Source organism: Martes martes, assembly GCF_963455335.1.
Source record: "Martes martes genome assembly, chromosome: 9".
Taxonomy (NCBI): Eukaryota; Metazoa; Chordata; class Mammalia; order Carnivora; family Mustelidae; genus Martes; species Martes martes.
Genome location: NC_137896.1, coordinates 29,307,188 through 29,321,244, shown reverse-complemented (window position 1 = coordinate 29,321,244; position 14,057 = coordinate 29,307,188). Strand labels below are relative to the sequence as shown.

The 14,057-nt window shown below is 47.1% G+C and overlaps 1 long non-coding RNA gene across 1 annotated transcript in view; it reads right to left on the bottom strand.

Moving 5' to 3' along the window:
- Positions 1–13,523, bottom strand: part of LOC308349433 — a 30,623-nt gene extending 17,100 nt beyond the window's left edge. The window contains exons 1-2 of the long non-coding RNA XR_013967450.1: positions 13,426–13,523; positions 13,210–13,345 (exon numbers count right to left, since the gene is read on the bottom strand). This is a non-coding gene — a long non-coding RNA (uncharacterized lncRNA). The remainder of the gene's footprint in view (positions 1–13,209; positions 13,346–13,425) is intronic.
- Positions 13,524–14,057: the final 534 nt, after the last annotated feature.

Here is a 14,057-nt window from a genome sequence, read left to right as displayed (position 1 = left end):
TAGCAGAAAAGCTTTCAGTTTTTCTCCATTGAGAATGATATTTGCGGTGGGTTTTTCATAGATGGCTTTGATAATATTGAGGTATGTGCCTTCTATCCCTACACTTTGAAGAGTTTTCATCAGGAAGGGATGCTGCACTTTGTCAAATGCTTTTTCAGCATCTATTGAGAGTATCATATGGTTCTTACTCTTTCTTTTATTAATGTATTGTATCACATTGATGGATTTGCGGGTGTTGAACCAACCTTGCAGCCCTGGAATAAATCCCACTTGGTCGTGGTGAATAATCCTTTTAATGTACTGTTGGATCCTATTGGCCAGTATTTTGGTGAGAATTTTCGCATCTGTGTTCATCAAGGATATTGGTCTATAATTCTCTTTTTTGGTGGGATCCTTGTCTGGTTTTGGGATCAAGGTGATGCTGGCCTCATAAAATGAGTTTGGAAGTTTTCCTTCCATTTCTATTTTTTGGAACAGTTTCAGGAGAATAGCAATTAATTCTTCTTTAAATGTTTGGTAGAATTCCCCTGGGAAGCCGTCTGGTCCTGGACTTTTGTTTGTTTGGAGATTTTTGATGACTGTTTCAATCTCCTTACTGGTTATGGGTCTGTTCAGGTTATCTATTTCTTCCTGGTTCAGTTGTGGTAGTTTATATGTCTCTAGAAATGTACCCATTTCTTCCAGGTTGTCAAATTTGTTGGCGTAGAGTTGCTTGTAGTATGTTCTTATAATTGTTTGTATTTCTTTGGTGTTGGTTGTGATCTCTCTTCTTTCATTCATGATTTTATTTATTTGCGTCCTTTCTCTTTTCTTTTTGGTAAGTCTGACCAGGGGTTTGTCAATCTTACTAATTCTTTCAAAGAACCAGCTCCTAGTTTTGTTGATTTGTTCTATTGTTTTTTTAGTTTCTATTTCATTGATTTCTGCTCTGATCTTTATGATTTCTCTTCTCCTGCTGGGTTTAGGCTTTCTTTGTTGTTCTTTCTCCAGCTCCTTTAGGTGTAGGGTTAGGTTGTTATTTGAGACCTTTCTTGTTTCTTGAGAAAGGCTTGTGCCGCTATGTATTTTCCTCTAAGGACTGCCTTTGTTGTGTCCCACAGATTTTGAACCATTGTGTTTTCATTATCATTTTTTTCCATGAATTTTTCAATTCTTCTTTAATTTCCTGGTTGACCCATTCATTCTTTAGAAGGATGCTGTTTAGTCTCCATATATTTGCGTTCTTTCCATATTTCCTCTTGTGATTGAGTTCTAGCTTCAGAGCATTGTGGTCTGTAAATATGCAGGGAATGATCCTAATCTTTTGATACCAGTTGAGACCTGATTTATGACCCAGGATGTGGTCTATTCTGGAGAATGTTCCATGTGCACTAGAGAAGAATGTATATTCTGTTGCTTTGGGATGGAATGTTCTGAAGATATCTGTGATGTCCATCTGATCCAGTGTGTCATTTAAGGCCTTTATTTCCTTGTTGATCTTTTGCTTAGATGATCTGTCCATTTCAGTGAGGGGACTGTTAAAGTCCCCTACTATTATTGTATTCCTGTTGATGTATTTCTTTGATTTTGTTATTAATTGGTTTATATAGTTGGCTGCTCCCATGTTAGGGGCATAGATATCTAAGATTGTTAGGTCTTCTTGTTGTACAGACCCTTTGAGTATGATATAGTGTCCTTCGTCATCTCTTATTATAGTCTTTGGCTTAAAATCTAATTGATCTGATATAAGGATCGCCACCCCAGCTTTCTTCTGATGTCCATTAGCATGGTACATTGTTTTCCACCCCCTCACTTTAAATCTGGAGGTGTCTTCGGGTCTAAAATGAGTTTCTTGTAGGCAGCATATTGATGGGTTTTGCTTTTTTACCCATTCTGATACCCTGTGTCTTTTGATTGGGGCATTTAGCCCATTAACATTCAGGGTAACTATTGAGAGAGATGAATTTAGTGCCATTGTATGGCCTGTAAGGTGACTGTTACTGTATATTGTCTCTGTTTCTTTCTGATCTACTCCTTTTAGGGTCTCTCTTTGCTTAGAGGACCCCTTTCAATATTTCCTGTAGAGCTGGTTTGGTGTTTGCAAATTCTTTCAGCTTTTGTTTGTCCTGGAAGCTCTTTATCTCTCCTTCTATTTTCAATGATAGCCTAACCGGATATAGTATTCTTGGCTGCATGTTTTTCTCGTTTAGTGCTCTGAATATATCATGCCAGTTCTTTCTGGCCTGCCAGGTCTCTGTGGATAGGTCCGCTGCCAGTCTAATGTTTTTACCCTTGTATGTTACAGACTTCTTTTCCCGGGCTGCTTTCAGGATTTTCTCTTTGTTGCTAAGACTTGTAAATTTTACTATCAGGTGACGAGGTGTGGACCTATTTTTATTGATTTTGAGGGGCGTTCTTAGCATCTCCTGGATTTTGATGTTTGTTCCCTTTGCCATATTAGGGAAATTCTCTCCAATAATTGTCTCCAATATACCTTCTGCTCCCCTCTCTCTTTCTTCTTCTTCTGGAATCCCGATTATTCTAATGTTGTGTCGTCTTATGGTGTTTCTTATCTCTCAAATTCTCTCCTCGTGGTCCAGTATTTGTTTGTCTCTCTTTTGCTCAGCTTCTTTATTCTCTGTCATTTGGTCTTCTATGTCACTAATTCTTTCTTCTGCCTCATTTATCCTAGCAGTGTGAGCTTCCATTTTTATTGCACCTCATTAATAGCTTTTTTGATTTCAACTTGGTTAGATTTTAGTTCTTTTATTTCTCCAGAAAGGGCTTTTATCTCTCCGGAGAGGGTTTCTCTAATATCTTCTATGCCTTTTTCGAGCCCAGCTAGAACCTTGAGAATTGTCATTCTGAACTCTAGATCTGTCATGTTACCAATGTCCATATTGATTAGGTCTCCAGCCTTCGGTACTGCCTCTTGTTCTTTTTTTTTTTTTTGTGGTGAGTTTTTTCGCCTTGTCATTTTGTCCAGATAAGATTTGCTTTCTCCTCCTATAGAATTCTGCTGTTCCTTAGTGAGTGAAGTTGGTCTTGGCTGGGTTTCTCGTTGATGTTCTGGGGGGAGGGGCCTGTTGTGGTGATTCTCAAGTGTCTTTGCCGCAGGCGGAATTGCACCGCCCTTGCCAGGGGCGGGGCTAAGTAGTCCGCTCGGGTTTGCTTTCGGGAGCTTTTGTTCCCTGAGCGCTTTCCATAGAGTTCTGGAGGACGGGAATGAAGATGGCGGCCTCCCAATCTCTCCACCCAGAGGAGCCGAGAGCTTGGGGTTCCGCTCCTCAGTGTGCCCTCGGAGAAAAGAGCCCAACCACCCCACCTCCCTGGCCTGTGGTCGCGCCGGTAGGAAAGCAGTCAATTGCTGGCACTTGGAGAAATGCGCCTGGTCACTTCCGTCTCCGTGGCCTCCGGCTGTGCTCCGAGCCCACCCAGCCTGCGACCGGCACAAGGTAACCCCGGGCTGAGAGCTTGCTCCTCAGCTTTGTCGCTGTAGCCGGCTTCCCCGCTCTAATACCTGCGAGCTCTGTGGTACTCAGACGCCCCCTGTCCTTTTGTGACCCCGTGGGACCTGGGGTTACGCTGATCCCGCCTGGGTTTCCCCCTGGTTTAGCCTCTGGAGCGATGTCCCTCCGTGGAGCAGACTTTTAAAAGTCCCAATTTTGTGCTCCGTTGCTCCACCGCTTGCCGGGAGCCGGCCCCTCCCCCCGTGGTCTATCTTCCCGTCGCTTTGGATTCACTTCTCCGCAGGTCCTACCTTTCAGAAAGTGGTCGATTTTCTGTTTCTAGAATTGTTGCTCTTCTTCTCTTCAATTTCCCCTTGGATTTGTAGGTGTTCCCAATGGTTAGATAAGCTGTCTAGCTGATCTCCTGCTACCTGATGTCGTCTCAGCCTGCTACTTCTCTGCCATCTTGACTCCTCCCCCCACTTCTTGGTGGCAAAAAGTGGCAGGCAGGCTGTAAAGACCTGGAAAGCAAAGGCTCTGAGGACTGCTTACATGGCAGTTCCTGGACCCATGGGGGTCCTTCACCTCACCATGGGGTACCCTCTATCCAGAAAGCAGCCCACCTCTCAGAGCCATGACACCTCAGAAACTGGTCTGTTCTGGTCCTTGGCAAGCTTCTTTGACCAATGGGGAGCTAAGGCTCAGAGAAGTGTAGCAACTTTCCAAGTATCACACAGATAGATTATTGTATCAGAGTGGGGACAAGAATAATTCTGATATCTAAGTGAAGATCGAAGGAGTCTGGTAGTAAGGTAGGAGGGTAGTAAGAGAGGGTGTGGGGAGACCAGCTAAGAGCCATTGAAATGGTATAGGTATCAGACAAGAGGACTTGGGACTTACAGACTTCATGGCAGAGGGGAGGAGAAAGGCATGAGAGTAAGAAAGGTGTCCCAGCTGACCTCAGCCTTCTGACTTGTACGCCAGTTGGATGGGGCTGCCATTTTACCGGGACATGGAGTGAGCTGTCGAATATTCCCAAGAACTGGATTTTGGAGGACTCTGAGTCCTACCTCAAATCTGCACAGCTTGGGGTCCCTGGGAGACAGGCATCCAGAGAGAGTTGTTTAGGAAACACTGTGCTGCTTGAGTCCAGAGCTCCAGGAAGGAGTCTGCATAGGTCACTGGAACAACCTTAGCACCAGGCAAGTACATGAAAAGAATGTCGAATTCCATCAGTCATGAAAAGAATGGCTGAATCCAGGTGGTAAAGGAATATGGAGGGAGGGGTGGTTTACAAAATTCCAAAATAGACCATCAAGTTGGAAAGAGGTAGCCCAAGAACTGGGTATGGGAGTTATTTAAGTGGCATTGATTCTTGCAGTCACATTGACAGATTAGAGACAGAAACTGAGAATCAGAGCCACCCTCTAATAAATGTATAATCAGTTTTTTTTAAAAAAGTGAGTGGCTCCCAGGTCAGTTCAATGACTCTCTAGCCTCCCGCCTCCCCAGCCAGATTGTGCTCCCTACCCCATTGCCTCCTTTATAGAAATTCTGGAGCTGTAGTGCTTCTTTTCACATCCAGCAGGGAACCACGATTCAGGGCTGGGCAAACTGGCACGGGTACCCTTTGGTTCATCCAAGTCCACTACCCTGTGTCCCAAGTCTGCTTTTGCAGACCATTTGCATGTTAATTTGCACTTCTCTGCAAACCCTGGATTTCTCTTTAAAGGGCTAGTGCCTCTCTTTCCCATTCCATTCTCATCTCTTCACACATACTCCTAGGTCATGTGGGCTTTGGTGAAGAAAAAGAAGAAGTCGACCTGTTTGTGAGGTCCCTAAGTTTCTGTATTCATTCAAAATCCATTATTGAGGCTCCAAAATCCATTATGGGAACATAGGCTGCCCTCCAGAAGGAGGCCATGTCTTGATCTCCTACCTCTATCCTCTAACACAGCCCATATGATGGGCACCAACTCACCTTACCCCCAGGCTCCCAGATGGGAAATTGAGCTGATAGGGTTTGTGGAGAAGGATTGGGGACTGAGGATCTTACATTCAGTCAAGGACTCAACTCCTGGGGAAGAGCCCACCAATCAGAACTCCCTGCAATTCAGTTGAAGTGACCTATTCATAAAGCACAAGGCCAGGTAATAAAGGTCTTTAAGGGTAAGTCCTGTTTCCTGTCTTGGAAAGCAGGAGAGGTATCATGGGACCATAGTCTGGAGACTGCTCTTCCTTGGCTTAATGGCACAGAGCAGACCCCTCACACACTCCCTACCCTGCCATGGAGACTCCAGGATGAGGAAAAGTTAAGCCCTTGGGCTTGGAAATTCCTCCTCATGGAAGTGCTTTTATAGCCACTTTGGTTGAACTTGACACACCAGCTGAGAGGTTACCTTAGAGGTCCTGCACCCTTGTTTCAGGGTCTATAAAAGTAGAGACCAGGTTGGCTCCTCCAGTCCCTCCCATTGGGCCTAACTAACCCACACCAAGCCACACTGTACACCATGGCTGGCTCATGGGTCAAGGTTTTATTCACTCAAGAACTCACACACTCCAGCCAGGCCATGGGACCTTTGCACAGCCTCTTGCCGAGAACTGCAGTCTTCTTCTCTCCTCCTCCTTCACTTCCTCCTCCTCCTTCTTCTTCTGCTCTTACAGCTCCACTGGGAATGAATGATACTCAAGACTCAACACATTCATCTCAAGATGCCACAGGTGTGCATGTGTTGCTCTACGCAGAACAGAGGAGGTGTGACTGCATTAACCTTTGAGGTCACCAGCCTCCAAAATGGCCTCCAATGACCCTCCCTTCCTACCCTTCATGAGCTCATGCAGATCCCTGCAACACAGAATAGAGCAGACAAGTAGATGATAGGATATACAGAAGTGTCAGTATGTGTATTTCAAAGCTAAGTCATGAAAGGCTTGCAGCATGGCCTCACTTTCTAGAATCCTTTGTTCTGGGGGAAGCAAGCCACCATGTCATAAGGAAACTCAAGCAGCTCTACAGGGAGGTCCACGTGGAGAAGAACTGAAGCCTCTCACTGATAGCACTAACTTGCCCGGTGTATGAGTGAGCCCTATCTTAGGAACAGATCTTCCAACTCCATTAAACCTTCCTGTTGGCTGGCCACCAAATTGGCTATAACTTTATGAAAAACCTCCCGTCAGAACCACCCAGCTAAGCTGCTCCTGGATTCCCGATCTACAGACACTGGGAAGATAATAAGTGTTTTTTGTTCTTTTAAGCTTCTAAGTTGGGACATAATTTAGTACGCAGCAGCAAATAAACCACAGTGTACATTTTCCTTTCTCCTGAGTAGATACAAGTAGAATTGCTAGGTCCTATGATGTATGTTTAACTTCACAAAAAGCTGCCAGTTTTCCAAAGTTTCTCTCCCATTTTACATTCCAGCCTACACCACACCCCAATTCAGCTGTTTTTCTCTAAGACCCATCTCACCGAAGACAAAGAACATTGCATTTGATCACAGGACCCCAGGTGCACCAAACCACCACACCTTCCTCCCTAGCTCCTCTTCTTTAGGAACCAACCAATGCACCGCTGCCAGAATTGGAGTGAATCTCTGGTCCTTCCACAGGGTTGGAAACCACCTACCATCTCATCACATGCATGACCTTGGAAATCATCCTCTACTTTATAGTTGCCAAAGCCCTTTACCGTATGTGCCCCGAGTTCCTACAAGTCTGATCAATACATGGACACAAATTAGGTTGCATTAACAGGAAAAATACACATCTTGTGGGCTTTAACCGCCCCCCCCCATCTGCAGACCACGGGGGCTTCGGGGTCCCTCAACTTGCCCAGTTATTTCTGAAAGTCCCGCCCATTTCCAATGAACTTAGCACAGTGATCCCTCCTAGAAAACCAAGTCCTTAGAAGCCACTGGAGGGGCAACACCTCATCACTTCCCCTGCCAGAGTGCCCTAAAGATCAGCACTCCGGTCCCTCCTAAATTCCATCCATTCATTCCTTTGCACTCCCCAAGTTGCCAACGCCATGCCATGATAAGTCTGAATATCATGGAGAAATGTGGGGAGGATCCTTGTAGTACATTCTGTTGGTGCCCTGAGCAGATCCCCTTTCCCAGGCCACTGTACTCATCCACCAGCTGCTACAAGGCTGCCCCCGTCTCCTGAGAATTGCCCTTGGCTGATAGGTAACCCTGGAAAATGATACTTCCCACCATCCTCCCAACAACTGATTGACAAAAGCCTGCCCTCCTTACTTCAACTGGTCCATTCACACCCCAGAGCTCCCTGTGGGATCAGGGGGAGGCTAGATGCCAGCTGAGACCCCATCCTTACTAAGCATCTTCCCCTGCACTGTCCTGCTGCCCTCCCTCTTTTTTATGCTTCTCCGAGAGCATGCCCTCAATATATCACTTGCTCAAGAATCCCCATTTCAACCTCTTATGCCAGAGAAGAAACTTTTGCATCCAGAAACCTGCTATAACCTTACTTAGGTCCCAGGACCTCCCCAAGACCCTCATGAAATGAGCACCTGCATCTGCCTGAATTCCCTCCTGCAAGCCTTGGGGCAGTTTGTGGGCCAGGTGGTAGTAGAAATTCCACACCATTCCTCTCACTCCACTCCTCCTCCTCCCTGCCCAGCTCTCCTCCCACTAGCCCACCCACCAGCTGCCACATGGGCCCTTTCCCCCATGCACAGCTGTCTTCCTGCCAGACCCCACCCACTAGGATACCCACTATAATATGCGTAGATGATCTATGAATCTATAGTGTATTCGTTTGACCTTCAAAACAATCCTGTTCAATGGCTATTATTAACTTTCCCATTTTACTAGTGAGGAAGCCAGGAGCAATTTACTGCCAAGCTCACGAAGCTTAGGATCGCTTGCCTGGGCCCCTTCCTGCAACTTTACCATCATAGTATTGTATCCTTCTGCTTAAAGCAGTCTCCCAACTGCCATCAGCTTTGGGCCCCCCAAAACCTAACTCTCCCCTTGGAGAACCTGAGACTCTGAATGGTAAGGCAGCTTGCCCCAGGACACACACATGACAAGCAACAGAAACAGAACTTGGCCCAGGTTTGGCTCCAGGCCTTTTCCTGTGCTCGATCCTATGATGCATCCTTGAAGCTCCTCGCAGTCTACAGGGCTGAGACCAGCCCTTGGTCTCCCTCAACCCCCAACATGAACTTTCTTGGCTGCCAGCTGCCAGTTACCACCCCTCCCTCTGCTCTGGTGCGTTATTGTGGGGGCCTGCCAGGCCAGAGTGGGCTTGTGCAGAGCTATATTTAAATATCAGGGTGGAAGAATGTCTACATGCATGCCCCCAATGAATATAGACACCCACAGAGCCTCATTATAACCTGAAACAGGCCCTCTGTTTGCCTGTGTCTTCTCTATCAGCCAAGATGGCAGGCTGTTAGGGTACCACAGAAGTTGGACTGTGTATCAGTTAGTTTTGCTGTGTAACAAACCACTCCAAAAACTAAGTGGCAAAACAACAACTCTTTATTTAGTTCATGGTTCTATGGGTCAGCAGTTTGGTCTGGGCTCTGCTGGGCAATTTTATCTTGGTTGGACTCCCTTGTACATACACTGTCAGCTGCCAGGTTGAGTGAGACCTGGCATCAATTGACACAAATCATCTCTGTTCCAGATGGTCTCTCATCTGCCAAGGGTCAGCCTGACTGTTCACATGGTGACTGGGCAGAATTCCAAGACAGTGAGTGGAACTGAGCAAGGCCTCTTAAGAACTAGGCTCAGGACTCAGACACCATCACTTTTACCACATTCTATGGCCCAAAGCAAGTGACAGGTCAACCCTGGTGGTTAATTTTATTTATTTATTTATTTATTTATTTATTTATTTTAAAATTACCTTTTTTTTTTAAAGATTTTATTTATTTATTTGACAGACAGATCACAAGTAGGCAGAGAGGCAGGCAGAGAGAGAGAGGAGGAAACAGGCTTCCCGCTGAGCAGAAAGCCCGATGGGGGGCTCGATCCCAGGACCCTGGGATCATGACCTGAGCGGAAGGCAGAGGCTTCAACCCACTGAGCCACCCAGATACCCCCTGGTGGTTAATTTTAGATTAATTATCTAATTTGAGATAATTCTATCTAGATCTAGATTAACTAATCAATAGATTGATAAATCCTGTTGGTTCTGTTTCTCTTAAGAACCCTAATACACCAGCCCAAATTCAAGGGGTAAAGAAGAGATTCCTGATGGGATAAGTGGCAAAGTCACACTGCAAAGGGTGAGGGCATAAGGAGAGAAAGAGTACACCATCTTTGATAATCATTGGTCACAGGCTAGGTTTGGGAATAGGATGGGATTTCATGCAGGTTCCGCTGGGCCACTCAGGTAGAGCTTCCGGTCACCCCTATCCCCTGTTGGGTGTCAAAGACTTCAGGAACAAAACTATTTCTAAGCCTCCCTGTGCAAGGAGCAACTCCGCACCTGGATTTGAAAGTTTGTCTCCCTCTCAGACTGAAGACTTCCTGAGGGCTGTGCTGTCTTCAACCGTTCAACTCAGGACTCAATACAGAATGGAAAATTCAGGTGAAAGAAAGCTGATCTACTCCCCCGACAGGATACAACAGGTTCTGAGAACAGTCTGATTCCTCCAAGTCTCCCCCAAGTGGTTGGCACATGACTGGGATACCCTGAGCCCCCATAACTGATCCTTGAATGAACAGATGACCAAGTGGTTGGCTCGTGCTCAATTCTGAACACACACAGGCTTCAGTGTTGAGGCCTGGGACCTCTGTTCCCTGCTCTGCAAAGGGTCCCAGTCCCAAGTAACCAGGACAAGAGGTAAGGGGCTCAGAATTGCCCAGCCCACTTCATAGTCCCCTTGAGAGACTTCCACACTAACTCCATCACATTCTATCTCTGCCTCTTCTCAGAACACCCTGCCCCCACAGCTTCACCAGTTGGCCACCTCCCAACTCCTGGCCCCATTCTGTCTTCTGCTTACCCTCCTCCTAGTCTCTGGATGCCCCATATAGATACTTGGTAAGGAAGCCAAGCCTTGCCACATAAACATGTCCTGCAACTCCCCCTTCCCCTGGATATGGCTCTGGGCTCTGGGTAGACTAAGGAAGTGGGGAATATTCAGGGCAGAGAATATAGCAGGTGGGCAGATGGGATAACTGGAGTCAACCTATAAGACACGAAGGGTAGGGCCTTTCATGCCCCGGTGACCCATGACAGCAGGGGCTGGACTCACAGGCTCTGAGCTCTGGCCCCCCAACTGTCATAAAACTGCTGTGTGATTTGAGCTGTCACTTTGCTTCTCAGTTTCCCCAACCATCAAAAGCAGAAGATAATTATCTATAGAGTATTTCTACAGGCCTCCTGCTCATCTCCTGGGGGCTTTACCGCATCAGAAAGCTCCAGCTATCTTCCTACTGCATGTCTACACCTCAGAGTTCTCTTTCCTGAGCTGCAGAAAGCCAAAGAGTGGACTTCAAATGCCAGGGAGTAAGCATGCCTTGGAGAGCCCTCCATCTGTCCCTCACAGGAAATGATGGAGAAATACGGCTGCCTTGCCCCTCTGACAGGACCATGTTCTACTCTGAGTCCAGAGTTCTCCAGGACTAAGTGCCAGCTGCCCACAGTGGAGCTACCTCCATAATATGCCCCATATGGACTACTGCCCTCCTGTCTCACTTTCCCACTCCCCCACGGTGCATTGAACTACTTACGCTCGAATCTTTGTCTCTCCCTTCTGGGGACCCCAAACTAAGACATCCTTCCAGCCCTATCTATGCCACAATTATCCTTGGCATATTTGTTCACACCTGGAAGGGGCTACCAGCAGGTGTCTGGACCCACACTGGGCAAGGGGCCTCCCAGGTCTTACCCATGGTCATCTTGGAATGGCCACCAACCCCTGAAACTGAGGACAGCAGATGCTCAGCACCAATATTCTAGAATGAGCAGTCAGTGAGTCACTATCAGTTGGGCAGCCCTGAATCCCAACTTAGAGGCAGCACAACTCATTCCTCTTAAACAGAGGACTGGGGAGGAGTTGGGGGGTGGGGTAGGGAAGCACACTGCTGGGATGACAGGTGTCCCTCTAGCTCCTTGAAGCAAGGGAGCCAGGAGTTCTGAGCTAAGCAATGTGTCAGTATGAAAACCCCTCCAGGCCTGGCCCAGAATTTCATTCTACATCCTGTCCATTCTGAATCTCTACATCATCCCTTCTCTCCACCATGATGGCCCCCCAGGTGGACGGCTACCATCTCCTGCCTGGCATCTTCAGCCACCTCCTTTCCCACCTCTCTGTCTGCTCTCAGCCTCCTATCCACCTCTATCCATCCTTTTAAAGTAGATTTTTCTAAAACAGGCTAACAAACAACCATGGGCCAAAAGCCGTCTGTGGCCTGTGAGCTAAGAATGGTTTTTACGTATTTACATTTTGTTTTTAAACAAAACAAGGAAAACTATGTGACACAGATGTTTGCCAAACCCTGTTCTAAATCATAAATCTCAGCCTGCCTAAGGGAGAGGCCTCCCTGCTGACCTCCTCCCACACACTCACCCCTACACACCCTAGCTAGGCTGTTCTCTTTGCCCGAAATACCCATCCTTCCTCTCTCCTGTGCTGGGTCAATTACCTACACTTCAAGTCTCATTCTAAGTATCTCTGTGGCCGGGCATTGTCCTATTGGTCTCAGGCCATGCCTTGACTTCCCCTGCTCAGCTCTCTGGGAGGGGGGCTGGCCCCTGCAGTGTCCTGTGTAGGCTGGATCACAGCTAGGTTTGGCCAATGGATGAGAGAAGGGAGGGCAAGAAAAAGGAAGAAGCCGGGATATTCCAGGGTCTCCAACCACAGCTGGACCTCGTCTATGGTTCCTGCTCCCAGTGGGTATACCTACCATGGTTCCCACTCCCACCGGGTAATCTGAGCTCAGCAACACCACCTCCTCCCATCTCCTCCTCCTCCTCCCCAGGGTGGTAGCAGCTTCCTGCTGTTGCTAATCTCTGGGCCACCCCTGGATGACTTCTCAGCTCTTCCATTACCTATGTAACCAATTCCCGGCATTTAATTGCCTCTATTAAACGCTGGTTTCTGTTTTCCTGGTAGGACTCTGACTAATAAGCCATTCCTCCAGCACCACTGACCCCTTGACGAGCTCAGGCCCCTGCAACTGCTCCAATAGCACCCTTTACTCATCAGGGCCACAAGCAGGCCTGGGATGCTTCTGATGTTCTAGGGCAAGGGGCAAACAACACTGGCCCGCTGGCCAAATCCGGCCCACTGCTTATTTTGTAAATAGATTTTTCCTGGGACACAGCCACACCCACTCATGTATGTGTTGTCCAAGGCTGCTTTCTTTCTTTTTTTTTTTTTAAAGATATTATTTATTTATTTGACAGACAGAGATCACAAGTAAGCAGAGAGGCAGGCAGAGAGAGAGGAGGAAGCAGGCTCCCCGCTGAGCAGAGAGCCCGATGTGGGGCTCGATCCCAGAACCCTGGGATCACAACCCAAGCCGAAGGCAGAGGCTTTAACCCACTGAGCCACCCAGGTGCCCCCCAAGGCTGCTTTCAAAGACGAAGTTCAAGAGCTGCAATGGACCCCATGTGGCCCACAAGGCTGAAAAGATTTACTATCTCGTCCTTTACAGAAACAGTTTGCCAACCCTGTTTCAGGTTAGTCCTTGCTACTAACATGTCACCTGGGGCCCAATGGCCCAGCTTCGCCTAGGAGCTTGTTAAAACTCTAGAATCCTGGCCTCCACGCCAGACCTGCTGAGTGAGAATTTACCTTTAAATCAGATCCTCTGGTTGAGGCAACAGTCACCGTTGAAGTTTGAGAAGCGCTGTCTGGAGAATTCACCCCCTTCTCACAGCATTCTCTGTGCTCATCAGGAATTATTGACGATCTACTGGCTTGTCTTCCTCTACCAGAGGAGAGCATGGGGATTAGTCCAGAGTTTTCTGCTGGGTCATTGGCCCAGAAACAATCAAAGCAGTGACTCACCGATAAATAAATAGTTGAAGAGAGCCATGGACGCTAAAGGAGGAGAGAGTTTCTTTCTTTTCTTTTCTTTCTTTCTTTCCCTCTTTCTTTCTTTCTTTCTTTCTTCTTTCTTTGGATTTTATTTTATTTTTTAAGTAATCTCTACACCCAACCTGGGGCTCAAACTCACCACCCTGAGATCAAGAGTCAAACACTCAGTCTACTGAACCAGACTGGCGATCCCAGGAGGAGAGTTTCAAAAAGTACAGTTACCATGTTTTCCATCTCCAGTTGGCAGAGATGAGGAATTTGTTCACACCTGGCATTGGGAGAATAAGGGCAACAGGCCCTCTCTCCCTTGTCAGCACAACCTCCCTGGGGAGGTCGATTTGACAATATTTATCAAAATTACAAAAGCATGTAGACTTTGACCTTGCATTTCCACTTGCAGTCCTCTGTCTGCCTGATAGACTCGCACCTGCAGGAAGTAACAGGACTCCAAGGTGTCCATTGCACTCCTGTATGCAAGGACGGAAGACTGGACACAACCAAGTATCCATCAAAAAGAGATTTCCTCCATAAGTTCTGGTATCTAACGGAAGTGTGCAACTTCAAAAGAGAAATAAAGAACTGGAGCTACTTCCAAGGCATGT